General features: G+C 45.4%; 1 protein-coding gene across 1 annotated transcript in view; it reads left to right on the forward strand.

The window, feature by feature from the left end:
• The window catches only part of cntnap2a (contactin associated protein 2a), a 1,656,857-nt gene that overhangs the window by 659,737 nt on the left and 971,983 nt on the right, over positions 1-25,137 (forward strand). The gene's annotated exons all lie outside the window — the stretch shown is intronic.

The following is a 25,137-nucleotide window of genomic DNA, read 5'->3' on the forward strand; positions in this document are numbered from 1 at the left end:
CGGGCAACGGTTGGCTTCCCAACTGTCCCCGCTCACTCCCGCCAAGCCCACCTGACGAGGAAAAAATTCTTGCCTATATGTCTGCTAGCCTTTCAAGCTAGAAGCAGCTAATTTAATTTCATTCCCTGTACTTTTTGTACACCTGTCCAGTTTTCTTTTAAATTATATGAGGGCTTCTGCCTCAATACCTACCATATTTTAATAACTTTCAGTGTGGAAAAAATGATCTTCCAACTTTCTCCTTCATTTTTCTGGTGATCATCTCAGTCTTTGCCTCCATGTTACTGATTTACCAACCAATGGAAATACTATTTTTCATTGTAAAAATCTTTCATAATCTTGCAAATCTCTATTAGATCTTTCCTTGACATTCCTCTGTTCCAGTAGATGCTCAAAGGGTAAACTTGTTTTTAGCATTCAGTCCTTCAGCAAGATTAAACCTAAACCCATATTGGATCGAATTTCATATGTTCGTTCTCATGGGCTTAAAAGGGATTTGGGGATATATAGTGCGGGAAGGTGGAGTTGAGATTGAAGATCAGCCATATTAAATGGCAGAGCAGGCTCAAAAGGCTGAATGCCGTTTTTTTATGTTCTAATGGAATAAAAGGCACATTACAGGGGACTGAATAGGGGACACCTGGCTTATGTCTCTTTGTGATGTGTCTAATGTGGGTAGGGCCTGATGCTGAAAGTAGTTGCTCAAACTGGAAACTGTTCAGTTCTGTAGCACTGAATTCCCTCACTATTGATGAACAGAATGTAAAGAAAGACTTGCATTTAAATGACCTCACAATATGCTTTACAGAATCACAGAATCACACAGTGCAGAAGAGGCCCTTTGGCCCATCGAATCTGCACTGACATGTGAAAAACACCTAACCTACCTACCTAATCCCATTTACCAGCACTTGGGCCATGCTCTCTACCCACCCTGTCCATGCCCCTCATAATCTTGTACACCTCGATCAGGTCGCCCTCAGTCTTCTCTGCTCCAACGAAAACAACCCAAGTCTATCCAATCTCTCTTCATAACTTAAATTCTTCATCCCAGGCAACATCCTGGTGAATCTCCTCTGCACCCCCTCCAGTGCAATCACATCCTTCCTATAATGTGGCGAACAGAACTGCACACAATACTCCAGCTGTGACCTCACCAAGGTTCTATACAACTCCAACATGACCTCCCTACTTTTGTAATCTATGCCTCGATTGATAAAAGCAAGTGTTCCATATGCCTTTTTCACCTCCCCACTAACATGCCCCTCCACCTTCAGAGATCTATGGACACACGTGTCAAGGTCCCTTTGTTCCTCAGAACTTCCAAGAGTCATACCATTCATTGACTACTTCCTTGTCAAATTACTCCTTCCAAAGTGTATCACCTCACACTTTTCAGGGTTACATTCCATCTGCCACTTATCTGCCCATTTGACCATCCCATCTATATCTTCCTGTAGCCCAAGACACTTAACCTCACTGTTAACTACCTGGCCAATCTTTGTGTCATCCGCAAACTTTCTAATCCTACCCCACACATAGTCATCTATGTTGTTTATATAAATGACAAATAATAGGGGACCCAGCACAGATCCCTGTGGTACGCTAATGGACTCTGGCTTCCAGTCACTAAAACATCCTTCTGTCATCACCCTCTGTCTCCTACAACTAAGCCAATTTTGAATCTGCCTTATCAAATTACCCTGTATCCTATGTGCATTTGCCTTCTTTATAAGTCTCCCATGTGGGACCTTGTCAAAGGCTTTGCTGAAATGCATATAAACCAAATCAACTGCACTAACCTCATCTACACACCTGGTCACCTCCTCAAAAAATGCAATCAAGTTTGTTAGGCATGACCTCCCTCTGACAAAGCCATGCTATCACTGATCAAATTTTGCCTCTCAAAGTGGAGATAGATTCTCTCCTTCAGAATTTTCTCCAATGGTTTCCCTACCACTGACGTGAGACTCACTGGCCTGTAGTTCCCTGGCTTATCTCTACAACCCTTCTTAAATAGCAGAACCACATTAGCTGTTCTCCAGTCGTCTGGCACCTCCCCCTGGCAAGAGAGGAATTAAAAATTTGGGTCAGAGCCCCTCCCTTGCTTCCCTCAGCAGTCTGGGACACAAATTAAAATCAGTTCAATACATTTGAAATGTAGTCACTGCTGTAATGTAGGAAACAGCAGTTGAATTATGCAAATAACCTTTGCTGCTCATAATGTGCAAAATTAGAAAGAGTAATATATACATTAGGGTTCCTTCAATCATCAAGAATTAGAACTTCCCAACAGTTGGATACGTTCAAATCTTTCTTAGATTAACAACATACTGCTAGTTCCATGATCAGTTGCTCCCAACAAGCTATACTCAACTGGGCGATCAGCCCAGTAAATAGAGTAAAAGTGATAAAAGTGCAAATTATAATAATGGGAAATTTAAAACAGAAGTTTCTGTAATTCCAACGTCAGTGCATAAGTATCTGGAAAGAAAGCATTTGGATTTAAATTTCTTCTTGGAGTTCTTTTTTCAGATGCTGTTGCTTATTTCCACTGTTATTTGCTGTTATTTCTTATTTGCGATTTGTTTTAGATTTTCTACCGGAGCATATCGCTTTCTGTGAAGTCTGTAGTAGTAATTCTGGCACCTTCTACTGGTTTATATTTAAAAGTAGATAAATAGCTCTGTAAATGCCACTCCCACTCTACCATATTGGTCAATGATGATAGGTTGCTATGCAGGAGTTATACCTCTTCCAGGACAAACAAAATGTTGATGCCACTGTTTTTTCTGGGAAATGTGTGTCATTTGCGTGAACTTATCAGTTCGTATGTACGTGCTGTGTATCATGTATATTTGTTTCTGTTGTGAATATTTACATGCTGTTTGTATGAGTCTGCATGCTGTTTAGGTGCTGAATTTCAAAACAGGAACAAATGAAACTGTTGATTTGATATTATGTTACTTCTCACACCATTGTGCACTCTTCCATGCAAACAGGGGCACGTTGCATGACAGCATGTTTAAGAAGGTATTAGTGTGTTAGAGAAATGTGATATTTAATGAACCCTTTGTGATGTCTTTCCCTGATAGCCAGAGCAATGATGCAGTTTAAAAGAATGAAAAGTTGACTTTAATGATTCCCCTCCTTGTAAATCAAAACACTTCTGCAAAAAGCATTTGTGTCACGAACTGATAAAATACGTGTCTTCTTTCACTGAAGCAAGTCTAGTTGCTATACTTCGTACACTAGATTCTGCAACATTCTTGATTCACTGTGATGAACTACTGAAATGTTGCAATCTGCCTCATGTAACATTCATCAAAAATAACAAATTACTTCTTTGAAGTTTCTACAATGCTGAAAATAAAATGTTTATGCCTTAAGCTCATAACCTCAAAATATCCCATACAGAATATAATAGCAGCCCAGTAGTGTTATATCAAGTTCACAAGAGACTGCACAAACATGAGGCATTTTTCTGACTACATGTTTTGCATTTCACACAATAGCCTCTATTGTTGAAGAGGAAAATAAATCATGTACATTTCTGTCATTTTGGTATGGTTGTCACAACAGCGATTGCAAGCGTTCCAGCCCACTTCTTCCTGAAATGAAGGTCCTCATCAGGCGACACCTAAGTCAGGGTTCTAAATATATTATTTAAGAGTTATCTCAACTATCTAGCTCTAATAATGGTGTCTACTGCATGTAAACATAAATGTAAATTAAGAAACTGACAAAATACAAACACAGCTCCAAAAAGCCTTGACAAAAATTGAATTACAGCCCTGACTTGTGACCAAGGTCCCAGGTTTTCATTAAGCGTGGTAGCGGGTTGGAGAAGGAACATTTTACCCGCCAGCCGCAATGGCGGCTTTTCAGACTGTGTTGTCCCAATCCTGCCTTATTAATCATGCATTCCTGAGAAACAGGCTGTTTTGATGGCAGGGGGGGCTCTCATTCACCTGCCATGCCACCACCTCACAGCTTCCTCAGACTGGGGGCCATACGTAAAGTGCAGCTATTAGCACACGTTTCCGTGCTTCCAGCCCAGGACTGCTTCACAGAAGATAAGGCCCTGAAAGGCAAGAAGAATGCAGCCCCTGAATCAGTGACACAACCCCGGGGCGACTTCTGGACACTGTTGGAGCCTGCCGCAATGCCCTCTAACCCTGCTCTGGCCGCAGGAGGCCCTTCAGTGTCACCACTCCGACTTGGGAGGCGGTGGCAGAGGTGGTCAGTACCAACTCTGCACACAAGAGGTTGGCCATCCAATGCAGAAAGAGGATGAATGACCTCATCTCTGCTGCCAGGGTAAGGCAACCATCTCATTACTCTAAACTCACACACTTAAAAGGCCATCACTTAGTCATCCCACTACCAGCTCAAGGGATATCACCACTCAGTCTCACACACACCCTTACATCTCCATCTGGCCTCATCTCCTCTGGAGTCTACCTCCTCAGCCCTCACCCGCTTGAGGCCATTTGCACAGATCAACATGTGCCCCCACACACACCCTGGGATACCCCCTTCCCCAAGCAAGCCGTAGCCCTGCAGCCATTGATAAACCTTCCTCACTGTACGGCTGGTCTCGTAGGTAGAAAGCTACCTGTGAACCCCCTCTAAAAGTGATGTGATGCTGTCTGTGAAGCCTTGATCTAATGACCGAGAGTGCTGCCTGAAGCAAGATAGGCAAACAAACCTCAAAATCTCGAGTGAAGTGCAGCTCGCCAAGTGCCTGTTACATATGTTCAGTTGTGAAACATATTGGCATGCAATCACGCCGGTGTGCTTGGATGATCCCGTGTGGAGGGATGATTCTGGTGAGCTGAGCTAATAATCATGTACAGGTGTATTACAATGAAATTCCTGACGTGCGGTGGCAGGAAACGATGGGCGATTGCAACTTGGTTTCACGAGATTGTGAAACCAATTTTTGGTCTTCCCTCCATGCCCGCTCATGCCCACCATGTTGCCCGATGCCAGGGGACACAGAAAATTCCAGCCATTGTTTCACAATAACTAAATAAGATAAAATTATGAAAATTGATTTCATAATTTTCACTGGCATTCTCAGATCATATTTCTCACTTCACAGCCTTTATCAGTGGAAAAATGAAACCAGAGGTCTTTTCTATGGTACAAAAAATAAGTTATTATTACTGAGAATAGTCTGCACGTGAACTTATTTTAACTGAAACTGCAGGTATCCATCAGTTGTATTTTCAGGAGAAGTATATGAAAAAATATTTTTCACCATGGTAGATCTAGAAGTTGTATGAAGGGTTCATGAGAACTGAATATGCAAGGTTTAATTTGAAGTGGTGGGGTAGGGAGGTGTGTGAGTGGTGGGGTGCAGGAACCCTGCGTAAATTTTCATTTTTGACACTTTTTTGATGCATTTCACAGCAATCTGGAATATATTGTGATCCAGCCTTTTGAAGCAGAATCAATTTACTTAGGAAGGATTACAGGGTGTTTAAATATTTCAATAAGGTAGTTGTTACAAGGTGCAATTAACCCTTGGGCTACGATTTTCCCCTGGAAGTTGAAAATGCCTCCGATTGGCACCCCCGATTGGGGGCACGCCGCCATTTCACGTGGGCGGGCCAATTAAGGCCCGCCCAGCGTGATGTCCGCCATGAAGCGCTGTGCGCTTCCTGTGAGGGCAGGGGGGGATTCCCTAAACTGATTGTGCGCTCTTTCGCACGCTCATCTTCCTGATGTTGAATGCTGCCTCAGGAAGATTGGCTCTACTGTAAAAAGTATTAGAAAGAGAGAAAAAGAAATTCCCTGTCACGAGTTGGGACATGTCCATAACTTTTAAAAACACTTTAATTAAAATTTTAAAAACCTACATGAAACCTCATCCTGCCCGTGGATGAGGTTTCATGCTTTTTCTAATGCTTGCCAGGACTCCTCGCCTGCCTGCCAACCTTAAGGCTGGACAGGCAGGTCCATTAATTACTTTAATGACTTTGTCAATGGCCTCAGTTGGTGACGTCGGGAGTTCAAGCGGGCCCCACCCCCTGCTCACTGACGAGAAAATCCTGGCCTTGATTTTTGACCATTGGAAGGTAAGATATGGAGATTGTGACACAGCTGAGTGTGAAAAGTGCTATCATAGGAATCATTTATCTCACAATAACAGCAGCACATAGTCATAACATGTAAAGCTCGAATTGAAAGACTTTCTCCCTTCAATCACATGGTCCTCTAATTTGTAAGACAAAGTCCACGACTCTTGGTCCAAGTGCAAAGAAGGGGAAATTAAAAAGATGACAAAAAGCTTGAAGAGGTAGATTTTAGGAGGGTTATCACAAAGGAGGTGAGGGAGATCGAAACGTGGAGGAGTTTAGAGAGGGTCTCACAAAGGATGACTGAAGGCATGGCTTACCAACTGTGAGGCAAAAGGAGGTGGGTTGCACAAGAGGCTAATCTCAGAAGAATGGAGAATTCTGGATGGGGGCTGTAGAACTGAAGGAGGTTATGGACAGTGGGATGAACAAGGCCAGGAATAAATTATAAAACAACAGCAACTTGCATCACCTTTGGCATGATAAAACACCCCAAGCCATACCATAGGATATCATGCAAGTGGTGACACCAAGATACTTAAGTTAATATTAGAGCAGATGAGAAAAAGCTTGGTAAAAGAGACAGGTTTTAAGGAGCATCAAAGGAGGAAAGGGAGGTGGAGAGGTTTAGGGAGAGAATTCCAGAACTTAGAGTCCAGGCAACTGAAGGCACAGCCACCAATGGTGGAGCAATTAAATCAGGAATGCACAAGAGGTCAAAATTGGCAGATATGTTAGAAGGTTTAGGGACAAGAGGAAGTTACAGAGATAGAGATGAGCAAGGCCCTGGAGGAACTTGGACATAAGAATGAGAATTTTAAAATTGACGCATTGCTTAACCAGGTGTCAGGGTAGGTCAGTGAGCACAGGGTTAATAGCTGAATGGAACTTGGTGCAACTAATGAGTTACAAAGATGGAAATAGGCAGTCTTAGTAATGGAGCAGATAAGTGGTTGGAAGCTCATCTCAGGGTCAAAAACAACACTAAGATTGAGAATAGTCTGATTCATTGTCCGACAGTTACCAGGGGGAGGAATGAAGTCGTTGGCTAGGAACAAGGCCAGGAATAAATTATAAATTATAAAACAACAGCAACTTGCATCACCTTTGGCATGATAAAACACCCCAAGCCATACCATAGGATATCATGCAAGTGGTGACACCAAGACATTGGCTTTGGTTTTCCTCATATTTAGTTGGGAATTTAGAGGATGAGATCTTAAGTCTGATGGGTGTGGGCACTGGGAACAAACATAGGTCAGCAAAGATGAGGTGATGGGCAAGCAGGGCTGGGAATAGGATATAAACAGCAGAGTTTTGGATGAATTAAAATTTATAGAGTTGAAGGGTGAAAGATCAGCATAGGGAGCATCAGAACAGTACAGTCTGGAAGTGCCAAAGCATGGATGAGGGTTTTAGCAGCAGGATGGTCTGATGCAGAGGCAAAGGTGGGCAATGTTATGGAGGAGGGAGCTGGTGCTTTTTTTTTGCCATGGTAATGATACCCAGCTCAGGGTCGAGTAAAGGCATCGATATTATCAACAGTCTGATTCAGCTTGAGCTTGTATCTGGAGGGTGGCATGGGTACAGAGTTTGTCATGGGGGCTGAAGGCAAAGCCTGGAGGTTTGGGACAAATCAACATATCAGCCAGGACCATCTTGGTATGTGTTAAATTCCACATGAGCTAGACGTTTATCACTTGTGCCATCAAAGTAGAACCAGTAGAAACAAATCTTTAGAGCATTCCTGATTTTTGCCCTTTGTTTTAGCGAATGAAGGAAGTATGCACACGTCGTGACGTCACAGAGGCAATATTCGCTGCTCTGATTTTGCTAAATCAGAGGCTGCTATTGACCACCAAGATAAAACTTTCCCCTCCAGCCTGCAACAGGTTTCATGGCGTGCAAGCATGGAAAAAGAGGCCAAAAAGTTTGCAATTTTCCCCTCACCACTTTCATGGTGACATGATGGTGTGTCGGGTTTCCCACTGATCCATGGCAACAGCCCCATTTGCATGCAATTCTCTCTCATGAATGTTCATTAAAAACACTGCTCACCGGAATCCCTCCCAACCAAGCACCATGTCAGCAGGAAATCAGTCCAGTCTGAAACACGTTTGGATATAAGTGGTGTGCAACTGATGGCCCTCACCTCACTCATGCCTTCAAGGTGAGTGCAACAGGCAAAGCCTACCTGCAGCAGCACGACTCCAGCTTTTCAGCAAAGCCTCCAAGATGCCACACTGGTGGGGGTGAAAGTTTGTGTTCTTCACTGCCTCCCTCCATTGTCCAGGGGGTGGTGGGGGGAGGGGAGGGGAGAGGGGAGATTGGGTGTTATTTGGGGGTTCAGTCAGGTCAGCTACCCAGACAGAGACCAGGGGGTTGTGGGAGTGGGGGTGAAGCAGAGAAGACACGGGAGACAATGGGCAAAGAGGGGAAGGTGGTGGGGGAATGGGGGTAGTTTAGGCAGAGGGGAGATCAAGGTAGGGGGAAACTGGAGCCCAACATGAAAGACAGGAAAACAGAAATAGAAAGGGGTGGAATGGAAAAAGAATTACATGCAATGGAGGGGAAGCGTGCAGACTCAGGAATATGAGGCAGGGATGGTGTTAGTTTGCCCCAAGAGGGTAAGGCTTGCACCAACACTCATGGAGGTAGGAGAGGGGAAAGTGCTTAATGTAAGGGAGGGATTGCACAGGGACTCATGGAAGTTGGGGGGTAGTGGTGGGGAAGGAAGGACAATGTGTTGTTAGCAGTCGGGAAGGAATAGTAAGGCAAAGAGAAAGACAGTCACGGGCGGGGGCCAAGTAGTCAGAGTACCAGATTGAAGTCTGTCCTGGGGCTTTCAGCACCAAGTAGCCAGGCTGCCGTAGTGCAGTCAGTCCTGGGGTTTTGCAGGCCAGGCTACAGGACCATGCATGGCAGACACATCATAGGTCTACTCCAGGGAGGGGCAATGGCTGTGTGCTCAATAAGAAGTCACAGCTTGGTGTGCAGGGCATGGTCTTGGTTTTAATGTCGCTGGTCATGGTCGTGTCTATCTTGGTACTGGGCTGTAGATGGGATAATCAGGGTTCTGGGAGGCACCTGCAGCCTGTAAAGGGGACAAATGTACTGCAGAGGGAGATATGTGAAACCTTCCTGGGGGTGGAAGGATTTTCCTCTGTACGTGACCGTGCACGCAGCCTCAAGATGGGGAGGGGTGAGGTTCACAGTGGGCATTGGGACATTTATAGTTATGCGTTCAGGTAGGAGGGTTGGAATGTCTGACACAGTAACTATGAGATTCAGGATTATTGGGGAAAGCTGGAGAACAACAGGATGCATCTCTACCTGCACACTGTGGCATTCCAGGAAGATTGGGGGGACGGTGACAGTCACAGAGGGAGGGTCAAAGCTGGTCTCGTAATAGAATCTGAGCACCACCATCTTGTTCAGTGGCAGTTATGGCGCAGTCAGAAATTGAAACTGGAAAAGAATCTGGATGGGAGGTGTTGGAGTCAGTGTGGAAGGAGCCCAGGGCTGCACTAGGGGCCCAATTTCATGGGCTGCCTCAGCCTGCTTACACCCAAAACATTGAAATGAAGTCGGAGCTGTGGTAGAAGTGAAAATCTTTTTGAGAATATTCCATCAGAGCCATTGCCATTTGTAGTACTTTAAAGATAGACTGTAGGAGTCATTGGACTCACAAAACATTCACTCCATTTTAGTCTTAAACACACAGGAATGTGAAAATTGGGAGTGAAGGCAACCATTAAGGAGGCACAGCTGCAGCATACATGGCAGATCATCAATGCAAGCCTCTAATGTGCTTTCTCCAATTGGCATGCACAATGAGCCAAAGGGCATCCAGTCATAGCTCATGCTCAACTAACCTTTAATCAGTAGGCCACTTCTGAGATTGGAGGAGTGAGTTTGGTAAAGTAGCGCATGTCATTAAGGCATCTAAACCTTTTCCAAACTCTGTGGGATTGAGATGGTAAGTATCAGGTTTGGCATCCTGATCATCTTGCTCTGTGAGTCTGTCCCTCAGCTATAAGGCTATATCAGCAACAAGGCTAGTAGCGCAGACGCAGCTCAATGCCATGACAGTGGCATGTTGTTTGCGAGTAAAAGCTTTACTACCTTTCCCCATGAATCATTACTCTGTTCTATCGTTCCCCACAGAGGGCAGGAGCATACAAGAATGGATCACGGGCTCAATCCTGCCTTCTTGTGGTGCTCATGGAATGGAACAGGAGAAGAAGGGCCTGGTGCCGTCAAGTGCAACATCAGGAGGAGGCCCCGCCTGAGGTTCAGGATCCAGGGGAGCCCCAGCAACAAGCAAAGGAGAAGTTAGACCTATACCACAGAGGCGACTTGCTCAACCAAGGGTCTACCGAAGGAGACTCACCTATCTGCAGATGAGTGAAAGACAATGCCGGGCATGTTTCCTACTGCCCAGAAATTGGGTGGATCACATCTGCCACGTTCTGCGGAAGGATTTAATGCCCCATGGACTGGGTGGACATCCTCTGCCTGTGGTCCTGAAGATCACCGCTGCAGTCAATTTCTTTGCCTGCGGATTGTTCCAGGGATCCATAGGGGACCCGTGCATCTTTTAGCAGACCACCAAACATAAATGCATTGAGGAAGTGACCGATGCCCTATACAGTAAGGCTTATCATTATGTGAGGCTCACAGCTGATGAAAGTAACCAGGCTGCTAGGTTTAATGGTTTTGCGGCTATCTCAGGCTTCCCTAGAGTGCGATCAACTGCACACATGTGTCTCTGAGGGCTTCATGACATCAGCCTCTGATGTTCATCAGCCTTAAAGGTCCATCAATATTCAATTGGCCTGCGATCTTCTGAAGCACATAATGCATGTCTACGCCACGTATCCTGGGCGTTGCCATGACTCATACATCCCAAGTCACTCTCAGGTTCCTCACATATTTGAGGGACCTTAGCGAGCACAGGGATGGCTGCTTGGGGATAAGGGGAACCCGCTCGTCTGATGGCTCATGACACCCGTGTGTCGTCCTCAGAGTGCCTCAGAAAGAGACGGGCATAGCTCCACAGGATCCATAATCAAACAGACCATTGGCATCCTGAAGATGTGCTTCAATGTTAAACCACTCAGCTGGGGCTCTGCAGTATAATCCTGAGAGGGTCCCCTGCATAGTAGTGGTTTGTTGTGCCCTCCACAACATGGCACTTCAAAGGAAGGGTCCCTTGCTGGAGGAAGAAATGGAGAAGGCCAAGAGCTTCTTGGATAATGAAGAGCTGGTGGGCCATAAGCTGAAGAGGGAGCTAAGGGTCAGCTTCCATCTGATGATGCTATGAAAGAGTTCCGACGTGGAAGGTGTGCACATGACACATTGAAAGCCTCACGGGCCCAGGAAGATTAAGGTGAAAATAATGGGAGATGGCTACATTACTCCTGTCCCTTAGTGCCATTCCATTAATCAGAAAGGGATGTAAGACCAGTCACATTAACAGCAAGTTCCGCACTAGTACCTGCATCTTCAACCCTCATGATTCACTAGGCCATGATCTCTGGAAAGTTCAGCAGTGAACCCTGTATCTCCTGTATCTGTGTACTCTGGGAATTAAAAGTCAACAAAACAGTGCGTGGCCACCTTAATTAGAAACTACAGCTAACAGTGAAATGAGCACATAGTTCGACTTTTTCCATCTTGCCAGGTTTTGTGCTTTGGCCATACCACTTAGGTGACACAACTGCTACTATCCCTTCAAGTTACTGAGCAGCCTTACACAATGTTGTCTCGCAAACAATAAGAGCACTCAGTAAAGATTTTGACACATCTACCAGACATAACACTGCAGTAACTATCTGGACTGAGGTTTACATCACATGAATGTAAGGCTTACAAAGGAATGTGATCACTGCGTGGGAGGATGGCTCACCCTTGCTAGAAGAGGGCACAAAATGAATATGCACAACACCTTCAAATGACCAAACGATTCTCAGTGACATCAAATGTATTTACAAAAATGCATGATATTTACAGTGATAGAGCACCTGTAACCCAGAAGTGATTTCTTAATTTTCCTAACCCTAACACTATGCCTTGGTGCTACCCTGACATCTGTAGCAACGGGGGAGGCAGCCTGCTGACTGCTACACCCTCTTGTCTGTGTCGTCAATGGCGAACATCATCTGGTGGTCCAAGACCTGGAGGGCCCCGGCCTGATAAGGGTCTCCTGCTCAGGAGCAAAGGCATCTCCTTGGCCTGACCTGCTGGAGTGGATGGGATCACAGGCAGAGGGGGTTTTGAGTGGCTGGACACCCCTGGAGTGCCTTGTATGCATGCCCCCAGGGTGTCCAGCTGATGATCATCCTTCCTGTGGGTGTCTGAGGGCCCTGACTCTTTGAGGAGATGGCCTAGAAGGTAACAGCAGTTTGGACCAGTACCCTTATTTCCCAGTCTTTACTGGTGTTCCATTTTAAAGTATATAAGAACAGTTCAGACCAATATTTTTATTTCCCGGTTTTTACTGTTTTATCCTTCTGAGGAGTGCACCTAGAGGGAGATCAAGATGCGCCACCCTCCTCTCACTGAGCCACTGATGGATACCACCAATGCCTATAGCCATGGAGTGCTGGTCTGAGCACAAATCCGGCAATACCTGCTGGACCAAGGTCTCCAAGGCGCTCGCCATCCTTCCCATGGTGACCTCAATGTGCTCATCTAAGCCATGACTTCATAAGAATGCGGAGGGACTCCTCCGTCCTTCACTCTAGCCTGCTGAGTGACTCTCGCATCTCAGCCAGATTTTCCGTCGCCTGTCGTTGCATTTCCAGCATTGTATCGGTGGCCGCTCGCAGAGGCTCATCATCTAACTCAGGCTCAGCCGGTGCTTGATCTCCAACAGCCCTCTGAATGCCATGGATCTGGGCTGTTATTGCCTCTGACTATTGTGGAGACATATCAGTGAGGTATTGACAGAAAGTGACCCCAAGCCTAATCTAGAACTATGATCCACCGAGGTGTTTGTCTCTGTGTTGGTGGAGGGTGCGGGTGAATGCAGTGACACGTCATCTTCAGATTTTTCCTCAGCTTCTTCCTCTGAGGTGGGCTGGGGACTGAGGCTTATGTTGGCTCTCCTCCTCTATCTGGACCTGCTGGTGCCTGTAAGAGAGAGAGAACAGATTTAGTTCATGAGGAGGCAGAATAAAAGATTGCATGTCAGTCACTGTGAATGCCAGGATGTGATGAACTTATGGCGGTCTCATCCATACTAGGTTGCTGGAAGAAGCCTTCTTGCCTTCCCCACAGGAGCGATCACCGTCCTCCCCACCAGTGTGGCATCCTCCCTGAATTTAGTGAGGTCAGTTATGTTAGCCGCCCCTCCTCCGACCTGGGATCTTTCTCTCCTGTTGTGGGCAAGCTTGGTCTGCATGAAGACAAAAGGAAGCAATGTGATGAGAAGGGTTGGAGCTGAGGTTGGGAAGCATGCAAGCCTCCTCCGTGTAGTGAGCCCTCCCCAGAAAGGGCTAAAGATGGAGTTTGTGCAGCATGATAGATGAAATGGTGGTGACGTGAAAATATCTGTGAGACAATCAGTGCTGATATGTGTCACTCGCTAATATTGTGAGCGAACCCCGAAGTGTGTAACCCTTTGGGTGCATAATGCCATGATGAGAGTATGAGATTGGAGGGAGTTGAAGGTTGACTTACCCTGATGGAGCAGATAAGATCATTCATTCACTTCCTGCACTGGATGGCGTTGCAGGGGCGGTTGCCAGCCATGCTGACCTGTTATGGCCTCTAGGAAGAGAGGTGAAGCTTCTTAGAGCCATCCCTGGGGTAAAGCATATCCCAGTGTTGCTGTAATCCTCATTTAATGCCCCTTGGGAGTCGGGGCTAAACCTCAGGGCAGCTTTCTTCTTCTTCTGCTTTGCAGCATCTCTATGGATGTCCTAAAGACAGCTGGGCTGCAGAGAGTGAAATGTGTCTTCTTGGGTGGCATATAAATATGGTGCCCAGACCTTCAACCCCATTAGGTAACAGCGGGGCAGATAAATCTGTTCCTGACTCACCAGGTGATTCGGTGAGATACTCGCCTCCGCATAATTAATTAGCTTCCAAGCATGTAAGCGGGCATGATTTCCCGCCATTCTAACCAAATGCGCTGCAGAGCTTGCCCGCCACAGCACTCAGTTCAAAAAATGGAAATTTTCACCCATAGACTCCATGGGCAGAATTTTGCCGACTGCGATCGGGGGCATGGCCCGCTCGATGACGCGGGATGACGTCGGGAAGAACCCCTATGTCATCCCGCCCCATTTAAATTTTCAGGAAGGCGGGGGCACAGCAAAATCAGCTGTGCGCTCGTCGACCTGTTAATGGCCAACTGAGGCCATTGACAGGATCAATTATACAATTAAAGGACCTGCCCGTCCAACCTTAACGTTGGTGGGCAGGCCAGGATTCCCGGCGGCAAATAGAAAAAACATGAAACCTCATCCATCGGCAGGATGAGGTTTCATGCAGGGTTTTAAACAGTTTAATAAAGTTTTACTGTAATTTATGAACATGCCCCATCTCTTGTGACACTGTCACATGAGGGGGACATGTTAAGGAATTTTCTTTTCTATTTTTAATGTTTTTAAAAGTATAAGCGATCTCCCTGAGGCAGCACTTAGCCTCAGGGAGATGTGCACTCTTTTGTGCGCATGCGTGAAAGAGCGCACTCTCGCTTTTGGGGAATCCCCCCGCCTGCACAGGCCGGATGTCATGCTGGGTGGGCTAATCAAGGCGGGGCCCACTTCTCCGGCATGGATTGGCTCCCTGCCCGACAGGCAGAACATTTTGCCCCATCATTTAGCTAAGGGGGGTGGAGGGGTGTGGTTGGGGTTGGGGTTGGGAATGGGGGTGGGGGTGGGCAGTAGCATTGAGGTATTGTCACTGGACTGGTATTCCAAAGACCCAAGATAATGTTCTGGGGACACGGGTTTGAATCCCACCATGGCAGATAGTGGAATTGGAATTCAATAAAAGTCTGGAATTAAAAGTCTAATGATGACCATGAAACCAATGCCAATTGTTTTAAAAACCCATCTGGTTCACTAATGTCCTTCAGGGAAGGAAATCTACCATCCTTACCTGGTCTGGCCTACATGTGACTCCAGACCCATAGCAATGTGGTTGACTCTTAAATGCCCTCTGAACAAGGGCAATTAGGGATGGGCAATAAATGCTGGCCTAGCCAGCAATACCCACATCCCAGGAATGAGTTAAAAAAAATTCAGCTGGAGATGTGAATGTGGAAATTGCTATGTATGCACTTTTCACTCCAAAAGGGGGGATTTTAACCAGCATTGGGGGTGGGGTGAGGTGGAGGTGGTGGTGGAGTTCAAGCGTCAGTGCATTGGTGGAGTATAGTAAGAGTTGGTAAATAGGTAAAAATTGCTAACATGTTGGGAACCTGGCAGAATCCTGATGACTTCCACATTTACAGAAGTACGTTTCTAAATGCATGGGAAACTCATGGAACTGGCGGGTCTGAGATTTAAACAGGCAACAGGCCAATTGGCTGCAGCTTTAGTCTCGGATTTTGGCTTTAACTGCCAGTTCATGGGTTTCTCAGGCTGTGTGAAACTCACCAGCTTCAACAAGGTGAGAGCACAGCAGAGATTGATGGGGCTGAGTAAGTGACAGGCTGGAAAGGCTTTAAATGCAAAGCTATGACAGTTGCTTGTTACTTATGCGAATTGGTTTTGCTTACAGGACTTGTTCTGAATATTTGCGCTTTCACTGCTTTAGAGGTGATTTCCAAGGATTTGGAGGTCATTTTTGCTACCTTGGAATTATGTGACTTTAATTTGCTCTTCTCAGTTGTCAGCCTTCTCAGCAGAGTTGGAGTAGCTTTTGCAGCTCCACTTTGGATCATTGATGGGGAACAAGTGCAATAGCACTTGAGGTACGCTTCATAGTGAGATGCTGAACAGCCCTGGGCAAGAGTTTCCTCCATCCACTTTAAACTAGCAAAGTGAGTGTGTGGGCCATTGATGAGGATCAGCATGCACTCGGTTGCCTGTCATGTTTGATTCTCCATGCAGGTAACCACTCTTTCCAGGGAGGTGAACATCAACACAAAGGTCTGAAAAATCATGACACTCATGCTAGAGACGGACTCTTCCAGTCTCACTCCAATCATGCAGAGCACGTCTGGAAATGCTGATTGAACTTCACACTCACTCTGCTGCTGCTCCAGAGTAGCCCCCTTCATCAATGAACCTCCCCAAAGCTCAGCATCTGCATCAAGCTGAACAGAGCTTGGAGGGACCTCGTACTCTGACTGGAACTCTCCACTCCTGTCACTGTCTTCTGATGTAGCTTACCATGGCTTACCATGTGACAATTCAACTACTTGTCCTAGAGGCCCTATCATGTTGTGCGTACCTGAGCTGATGGAAGTTGCACATGTGTCATCTGACAGTGTGTCTCAGAACACCCTCCTCTGAGGAGTCTTCATCCTCCTTTGGCACCAGCTGATGAGGGATGCTTGTGTTGCCTGTGGGAGATGGAAGACATATATTAGAACGAACAAGGTGAGAGGTTTCTAAGTCAGCATTTTGCAGATCATCATATTCCATTGGCTGCTGACATCAAGTCTGCATGAATGATGGTTGTATTCCATGTGGCTGTGTGATATTTAATTCCATCACCAAGTAGCTGGGAGACCTCCATCTCTCCATCTCTGTTGGCCTTGCATGATGAGACTCTGCTTATCTCCTGTGTCTCCTCCTCTGCAGTAGTCAAGGTAGTGATGACTGGAGGGCCACCATTGAATCTCTGCCTCTCCCTGATGTTCTGCACATTCTTCTCCTGCAGGTAGAGAAATAAATGAGTTATGAGTGTGAGAAATGGAGAATGTTCAGCGGATGGAATGACAATATTTGTGGTGGGTGACGGTGAGGGATGGGTGTGACGTGGCAATAAGCTGGGGGTGGAGTTTCATTAGTAGCTGTTAGGATGAGGATGTGAAGAGACACCTTGAGAGAGAGGAATGGGTGGAGCTGCACCTTGTATTGTCCTGAGAAGTGCTGTGTTGGAGAAGGCTGGGGAAGTGAGAGTGATGGGGTCAGCACTTGAATGTAGCAAGCCACTCATCCCTCCACAAGAACACAAGAAATAGGAGCAGGAATAAACCATATGGCCCATCAAGCCTACTCTGCCATTCACTACAATCATGGCTGATCTTGGGCTTCAACTCCACTTTCCCGCTCGTTCGCCATTTCCCTTAATTCCCTGAGAGACCAAAAATTTGTCTATCCCAGCCTTTTATGTATTCAACAATGGAGCATCCACAACGCTCTGGGGTAGAGAATTTCAAAGATTCACAACGCTTTCAGTGAAGTAATTTCTCCTCATTTCAATCCTAAATGATTGGCCCCTTATCCTGAGACGGTGCCCCCTGTGTTTTTGATGCCGCAACCAGCAGAAACAATCTCTTAGTGTCTACCCTATCAAGTCTCCTCAGAATTTTATAGGTTTCAATGAGATCGCCTCTCATTCTTCTAAACTCCAGAGAATTTAAGCCCAATTTACTTAGCCTGTCATCATAGGACAACCCCCTCATTTAGTGAACCTTCACTGTACCATCTCCCTTTTCATGTATTCCCTGGTGAGCTTATTAAACCACTTGTGGCAGTGTACCCATGAGTGACGGACCACTCTCTGGCTGCTTATCTTTTCAGCGATTTCCAGACATGCATACTTTCAGAGTTTGTCTCTTTTTCACTTACGCAAGGAACAATATTTCTCCCCTTTTAGCTAACAGCATGATCTCCAGGGATGCCTGTAAGAACTGGGGAGTCAGGGAAGAGGGGAAGCAGGGAATGTGGAATTTGCTCCCATAGGATGATGCTGATGTGAATAGTAGAGATAAATTTAAGCTTCTGAGGGAGAAGGGAATAGAGGATTATACTAAGGTTGGAAGGAGCTGAGTGCGTAAACACCACCATAGTCTTGTTGGCTCAAAAGAGCTGCTTCTATGTTTTATGTAATACTGTTTAAGCCACACAAGAAGACTTCTTGACAGATTACTCTTTAGTTCTACCACTGTAAGTGCAACACATTCAATTCTCAAGATCAAGTGCATTATCTAAATTTCAAGGAGAGCGAACTTTCGCATGTTGAGACTCTGTCAGTATAATTGCCCTTCCTCTTCTGACAATTGTAGAATGGATCCTTTCTGTCCTTTGCTCGTGGCCCTTTAAATCCTGAGGCTTCGACAGTCAAGTGTGGGTCATCATCACACCTGTCTGTTTTAAAAGTGAGATGCTTAAGCTGTTGTTCAGTTAAAAAACCACTGCAAAACCCACTTTGCGATCTTTCGGTTCCCAACCCACTGCCAGCCTGCTCCACTGCATGCAGGTCCAAAAACTAAGATTCTTCCCAAAATGTCTGCTGCTGTTTCTCTCCCATTTTACAGAATGCGCTTGAAGATCACTGCAGAATGTTCACTTGTGTGTGGTTTACGTTGTCTTTATTATGGTACTGATGCTCGTAAGCTGATATAAAATATATTTCCAAAAAAGTTTTGAGAGGAATTATAGCATTCTTTGGCAAAACTGCTGCAATATAAATTAGATCTGCGGAAGCTTAAATCAATACTGGTTAAGACTATTCTGCAATGTACAGTTCTGATTATTAGTGGATTCTAAAGATTTGAAATTTAGATAATGCACTTGATCCTGAGAATCGAATGTGCTGCATTTACAGTGGTAGTTCTTTTTTTTGACTAAGGAGTAACCTGTTAAGAAGCCTACATATGTCACTTAAACACTATTTGTAGTAATTATAGTTTTGGGAAATGTCGGACTGTAACTTTAAGAATAATCCTGTGATGTAAGATTGCATGATCTCTGTAAACCAGTGAGTCATCAGCGCAGGGAACCTCTATAGGGGAGTTCTTCATTAGTTATGGAGTTTGGTGCACACATGTAATTACTGCTGCTGTCTTGTAAATAAAGTTAAATCTTTCCATTAAGAAAGGTTTTATGAAGATCAACTCTGTAACAGTATTACATAAAGCATAAGAAACAGGCCTTTTGAGCTATCAAGTCTATGCTGGTGTATATGTACCCAGCTCCTCCCAACCTGCCTTAGTATAATCCTCTATTCCCTTCTCCCTCATTCAATTTATCTCTACAGCTTCCTATGGGAGCAAATTCCACATTCTCACCAGGTCATCGGGGATAGACGGATGCAGCTTTGAGATTACTATCAGATCAGCCATGATATTTTTAAATGGCGAAGCAGGCTAGAGGGGCCAAATGGCCCAACTCTTGCTCCATGTTCATATGTACTTTCTGAGTAAGTTTACCCATGCATTTCTGGTATCATACTTATAAATCTTCTCTGCACCCTCTCCACTGCCTCTATATTCTTTTTATAATATTGCAACAAGAACTTTGTTTTCTAAACAAGGTTTGATACAAGTTTAGAATAACTTCTCTACTTTTCAATGTTGTCTCTCTAGAAATAAATCGTAATGTTTGCTTTACTTTTTTATGGCCTAATAACCTGTATTGCTACTTTTAGTGATAGCAAAAATGCAGAAAATACAGGTGCATGTGAATGTAAACTCTTGCAAATACACAAATAGATGTTACCTAGTTGTTGAGGGGTTAACTCCAACCTTTCTGACTGTGCATACCAAGCAAAGGAGATACTGATGAATGCTTCCTCACAGCCACTGGCCAGCCAGGTAAAAAGAGCCCCATTTCAAAGAGTAGAAGGTTGTCCAGCAACCTGGGCACAAATTGTGCTCAAAATTGCACTAGTTTTGGGAAGATTATTTGCTCAATTTTCTGCTCAAACTCAGTTGTCTTTCATGGAACACCAGATCTGCCATGAACCAGCTCGATCAGGACTGATACATTGTTGCTTGGTATGTGACTGCAGTGCGACAGTGAATATGGCATCCTGGATATATATTTGCATAACAATTAGTTCTTAACTCTTTTCAGATAATATAACAATATAACATCCCTCTTTCTTTTAAAAATATAACTGTTCCAATTTTTGTATGTAAATTAAAAAAGTTTAACAATCGACTTGTATAATTAATGAATTCAGCACCTTGAGTCTATTATAGCTTGTTTTCCTTCCTCAAGAACATTATTCATGGTATCGCTTAGATTGCCTCCATCTTGTAGATTTGACATTCATCGTTCTCAGCGATGAGTTTGCATGCTGCACAGGTGATATTGTGCATGTTGCTCCTAATGTTGTAAGAGTTGTGTTTGATTTTGCTTATGTTGTGTTACTTGCTGGTTACATTGGTGTTGTCGCGCTGCTTGTTCGTGATGCTATTATTGATGATCTTTTCTGCTTTTCTAACTCAGTTGTAGATCGAATATGGACTCTGTTCCTTCTCATTTGCTTTCCAGTTTCGATTCAATGTTGTATATGACTTTGGAGTCTCAGCTTCACTAACAGCTTTTGCTGGGCTCCAAGTTTTCATGAGTCGTGTGCATGGACAGTTTGTTCTTTCAACAACCTAGGCAGGGATTTGCCATACTTATTGAAGTGTTGACCTGTTTAGACCTGTGCATTAGTGAGGTGTTGTCATTCTTACTCCAAGTAATTAGGAGGAAGAATCTTGATTGGCAGAGTTTTCTTTTACTTTTTTCCATTCTATAGCTCCGCAGACAACTTCATGCAGTCTTGAGAAGTGTAGATTGAAGTGACAATAAGGCAAACTTTGTGTCTTCCTTTGTCTCGGCATTTCATGAAGATTCTCTTAACCATCTGGATGTGTCTTTCTAAAAGCTGGAGTCCCCTTGGATGAGGTGGTGACAAGGTGACAATGTTGAATTCATACTGTTCACCAAATTCCTTCAAGTCTCTGGAGGTGAATTGGATTCCATTATCACATATTACTCTTTCAGGAGTCCCTCACTCACCAAACAGAACTCATGCTGCTGAGATGATTGTTATAGCTCTCAAATCTTTCACAGACCATGAAAACAAAGTTTAGATTCTACAGTGCAAATGTACTCTCCACTCTCATGTATGGTTGTGAAACTTGGAACCTGAATACCTCTCCACCTGCCTGGATGAGTGCAGCTCCAGCAACACTCAAGAAGCTTGACACCATCTGGGGCAAAGCAGCCCTCTTGATTGGCACCCCATCATAAACATTCACTCCCTTCACCACCAATGCACAGTGGCAGCAGTGTGTACCATCACCAAGATGCACTGCAGAAACTCACTCCTGAGACAGCACCTTCAAAACCCACGACCACTTCCATCTAGAAGAACAAGGAAAATGTTAGAAGCTATTATTAAAGAAGCTATAGCAGGGCACTTGGATAGGTTAAAGGTAACCAGGTAGAGTCAACATGGTTTTGTGAAAGGGAAATCATGTTTAACCAACTTATTGAAGTTCTTTGAGGAAGTAACGCGCTGTGGATAAAGGGGAACCAGTGAATTTACTATACCTAAATTTCCAGAAGGCAATTGATAAAGTGCCACATCAAAGGTGACAGCGGAAAATAAATGTCCATGGTGTAGGGGGTAACATATTGGTGTGGATAGAAGATTCGTTGGCTAACAGGAAGCAAAGAGTAGGCATAAATGGGTCTTTTTCACATTGGCACATGTAACAAGTGGTGTGCCACGGGAATTAGTGCTGGGACCTCAACTGTTTACAATTTATATAAATGATTTTGATGAAGGGATAGATAGGATGGTTGCCACACTTGCTGATGACACAAAGGAATGTAGGAAAGTAAATTGTGGAGAGGACATAAGGAGGCAACAAAAAGATTTAGATAGGTTATGTGAGTGGGCAAAGATCTAGCAAATGGAATATAATGTGGGAAATGTGAAATTCTCCATTTTAACAGGAAGAATAAAAGAGAGTCATATTATCTAAATGGTGAGAGATTGCAGAGCTCTGAGATGCAGAGGGATCTGGGTATCTTATTGCATGAATTGCAAAAGACTAGTATGCAGGTACAACAAGTAATTAGGAAAGTTAATAGAATGTTATCATTTATTGCTAGGGAAATTGAATACAAAAGTAGAGAGGTTATACTTTACTTACACAGAGCACTAGTGAGACCACATCTGGAGTAGTGTGTACAGTATTGGTCACCTTATTTAAGGAAGGATGTAAATACGTTGGAAGCAGTTCGGAGAAGGTTTACCAGACCAATACCTCGAATGAGTGGAATGTCTTATGAGAAAAGGTTGGACAGGCTAGGCTTGTATCCACTGTAGTTTAGAAGAGTAAGAGGCAACTTGAATTAAAACATATAAGATCCTGAGGGGTCTTGACAGGGTGGATGTGGAGAGGATGTTTCCTCTTGTGGGAACCTGTGCAATAAAGTTCAGAGCTGCATACGTGCAGCATTACATACCCTGCACTAATAAAATAAAAGACTCGGGCCATGACGACAAAAACAAAATTGATACCATTTTGACAAGTACAGGCTATTTACATCAACCTCTCTGGTCTTAAGTCCCGGACCAATATACATTAACTAAACATAAATGAACATAGAATCACCTGTGACCTTTGTCCCTCTTGTGCCCTTTAACTTATATTTGCGAGTGCTACGTCTAGGTGCTCCCCGCCTTGCTGGCACCGGCATTGGAGACAGCCTGCTGACTCTGCTGTCTTGTTGGCCTTGATGACCTTGGCAGTGGAGCCTGTGCTGGCCCCACCTGGGAGGGAACGACCAGTGCCAGGCTGGCATCTCTCCAATCGCTGCAGCTTCATCAGATGCCATGGTCACTGGCAGAGGGGTGGAGGAGCCACTGCCATCATCCAGAGCACCCTGAAAGGAGCCCAAAGAGACGACAGGCAGTTCGTGCGCCAGTGTAAGTTCACTGTGGACCTCCCTGCACACTACTGATGGACGGGCACCTAGCTGGGATAATGGGTGCCTCATCCATCTCCCACACTGACACTGACCACCTGAGGTCATTGCATGTGTGAGGGCTTGCAGATCCGAGTGCAACCCCAGGAACTCCTCATTCTGTCCCTCGAACTGCCTCTCCAGGAGAGTCACCACTTTCTCAATAGAGGAGGCAGTGCACTTGACCATGATGGTCAATGCAGTGCTCATGCTCCGCATTGACTCCAATATCATGGAGACCATGGCAAGCAGACCCTCATGGATTTCTGCCAGATGCTCTCACACATCTCGCTGGACATGCAGCATCTGTTCCCTAATGGACTGAGCATCATCCTAGCCCCCAGAACTCCTCCGACTGCCGGCACCCTGAGCACTCTGCCTCTGCCTGCACCTCAAGTGAGTGCGAAGTGCCCTCACCATTGTGCACAGAAATACTAGCTGTTGAACTAATGCCCACTGAGTTGCTGGTATCTGCGCTGGTGCTTGCTTCAGAGAGCGGGTGTGGCGCAGGTGATAGTGATGCCCAGTAGTCCTCTGGCATCAGGGGTGGCCCATTGGGGTTTGCGGATGGGACATCTAAGGGAGAAAAAGGACATGTCATTAGTTAAAGTTATCACACTGTCACAGTGCATGCCAGGCACTCTGGTGAGACAATGGATATCTGCATCACAGTGCCATCGTCTTCCAACGATCAATGGGGACGCCAGGTTTGAGGCTCACATCAATGAGGAGACTGCACTCTTACCTTTGTCTGGGACCACCACCCCCATGCCCGGTTGCATGTGGAGTGTGCCCGCTCTGCAGCTCAAGGGCTTCTTGTGCAAACCAGGAGAGCAGCAGCAGGTTGGGTAGGGCCTCCGCCTGTATGTGACCTCTCTGCTCGGATATGGCTTGTCTTCTCCTGAAAGGACAGAGGAGAATTGATTCATCCACTCTCTCCCTGCAGTGCCATTACAGCCTAGTCAACCCTAGGTGAGGAGCACCTTGCAGGGCACACTCAAATTGTGGCCCTAAAGCCGCAAGGCCCTCAGCCCAAGCAGCTAGGGCTCACACCCTTGGCCAGCAATGGTGTGATTGCCAGTTGGCACTCAGACGCAAGCACCGCTGAGGTCTATGGGCCAGACCTTTACATTTCTACACACTGATCCATGCCAACACAGCACTCACCCTTCCTGAGTGCAGCAGGTCATTGAAGTGCTTCTGGCACTGCACCCATGTGCACTACACCACATCATGGCTGCTCACCTGGGCTGCCACCTCCTCCCTTGTCCTCTTGGTGAGGTGTGGTGGCCTCCGCCTCCCATCTCAGGGGACAAAGGTGTCCCTCCTGGCAGCCATTTCCTCCAGAATGACAGCAAGGCACTCAAAGGAAAAGCGGGGAACCGAGTACCCACACGACTAGCCCTTCCGCCTGGCGTTTGCTGTCTCATTCGAGTGCATCATCAGAATGGCAGACAAATGTCCTTCCCTGGCAGCCTTTCAGGGCCTTCCTGGGTCTTCTTTATACCGGCCGCCAGATCGCCATTGAACCCAGTGGCAAACAGACCGCTACCCTCACTAGGCCTTTCCTGGCCAGCAACGAGCACATTTCACGCTGGGTGGTCCTTAATTGGCAGCTGGGGGCAGTTGGTTTCATGGCCAGTCCCGGGCCCACCTGCCCACCTGACGGGGGCAAAATCCAGCCCTATATGTTTAGGAATCTTTGCTCCACCACGATTACTGTACTATGTGAAATCTTTGATCAGAGAAACAAGTCTCTAACTGCCATGTAGTGATTGAGTGATCTCTCGACTTGCATTAAAGTACCAACAGACTGTGATTCAGCTGTCTTTCACACAATTTGCTCATGACCCACTCTTCAGGTCATACATCTAATTTAGATCCATGCGTTGAGAGGAGGATTGCACTGAATAACTGTTTCTGATGCTGATTGGCCATGTTTGCACCTTTACTTACAACAAAACTAATGCACACTGACATATTACAGAACTCTTTATATATCTGTGGGAATCCCCATATGCTGTGCAAACCTTAGTAGGTTCCTTCATACTTATATGTTTATCACCATTTAGTAGGCATCAGGCTTCAAAATTGATCGCTAAAGTTTTTATTGAAAGTAAATAATATTTTAGAACAATCATTTGAAAAGTTCGTGTTTTAAG

Source organism: Carcharodon carcharias, chromosome 3, assembly GCF_017639515.1.
Source record: "Carcharodon carcharias isolate sCarCar2 chromosome 3, sCarCar2.pri, whole genome shotgun sequence".
NCBI classification, from domain to species: domain Eukaryota; kingdom Metazoa; phylum Chordata; class Chondrichthyes; order Lamniformes; family Lamnidae; genus Carcharodon; species Carcharodon carcharias.